The sequence below is a fragment of the Pteropus vampyrus genome, unplaced genomic scaffold (assembly GCF_000151845.1).
Source record: "Pteropus vampyrus isolate Shadow unplaced genomic scaffold, Pvam_2.0 Scaffold553, whole genome shotgun sequence".
Taxonomy (NCBI): Eukaryota; Metazoa; Chordata; class Mammalia; order Chiroptera; family Pteropodidae; genus Pteropus; species Pteropus vampyrus.
The window spans coordinates 109970-111440 of record NW_011889334.1 but is presented as its reverse complement, the minus strand read 5'-3'; positions in this window follow the sequence as shown (position 1 = coordinate 111440).

Below are 1471 nucleotides of genomic sequence, written 5' to 3'. Positions count from 1 at the left end.
AAGATCTGCAGTTTTCCGGGCTAGTTTGGTTTTGAAGAGCTGAGAATCAATCACTGGAGAGGCAAAAATGGCAAAGTTCCTGCAGACTCACTGTCTCCCCAGGCCGGTGCTCGCTGTTCGCTGTGGGGGCCCCTGGGTAGAACTCTCCAAGCGACAAGCTGAGAGTAGTGCCCTATTATCAGCATTACAGCCTCACCTGTAATGTTACCAAAAAAAAATGCCCTCTGAGAAGCTGCCACAGGAAAAAAGTCCCTAGGGCGGGGGCCAGCACAGCTAAAACACCCCAGGTGAAAATATAAAGAAAGAAAGGGAGAATGGCGGGGGTGGGGGGGTAGGGAGGATAAAAGCAGAAGAGACAGGAGCGAGGAAAGAGAAGACGCAAAGGAAGGGAGAAGGGCGTGGGAGAGAGGAGGAGGACAAGTAAGAGAAACACGTGACAAGAGGCGGCCCTCGAGGGAAGCAGAAGCGACATCTAGACAACAAGCATCCAGTGCTGGGGACGGCTGCCAGGCCCTTTCGTCAGGGGAGCCCCGCACAGTCCCGCAAGTCTCTCTAGAGATGGGAGGACAGCAAGATTTCAGGTAGAAAAGCAGCTCTAACTTGGGCTTTGGAGACGGGAGTCACTTAAGGCGGGGAGGGGGAGGGAGCGGGGATGATGAGCTGTGACTCAAGAGGTCTGAATCCAGGATACAGGGAGGCCAGCAGACACTGCTTGATGCCAGTCCGCGCTCAACCAGTTCCCCAATGCTGATTTTATACAGTTCTCAATGTGCCGGGTCTTGCGCCTGGGAGGGGCCGTGCGCCCTCCCCGCGCGCCCTGTCCCATTACCAGAAGGTTCTGCTGTGAGGCTGCACGGTGGGCCCCGCCAACCGCACCCCCATGGAGACTGCGCACGTGCGTCTGCGAGGGGAGGGGCGAAGGACTCCAGGCCGTGGTCACTGCCGGAGTCGTCATGGTGAAAACCAAACGGGGTTTGGGATCTAAGGCTCTATAGAAGTGGAGCGATCTGAGCTGCCCTAGAGGGGTTTCGCTTTGCTGCCTCTCGTTTATTTATCCCAGCGGAAGCAATCGGAGGGTGCAGGAGATCCAGTCCTTAAGTCTCGAAGAGTATGGGGAGAAGAAAGGATAGTAGCGGGTGGATTTCAGAGTCATTGTGTGGAAAGACGCTACGATCACAAGACAACTTCAGCTGGACAGTGACTTCAGGAGCAGAGGGAGGAGGAGAAGGAGATGGAGCCTTGGCTAGTACATTTAGAGCTCTGGGGCTCATAAACATTCAATCGGAGCGTAAACGTTTGCCTCCTTTCTCCACTGTTGGCGCTTTTTCCTGTTCACAAAGCTACGGAAAGGGCAGGCTCCTTCACGCATCTCCTGTTTCAGCCTGCCCTCTTGTGGAAGAGTGCATGCGGGCAGGAGCGGGTTTTCCCCACTTCCCCTATTTAAAATATGTCATCTACTACCTCAAAACTG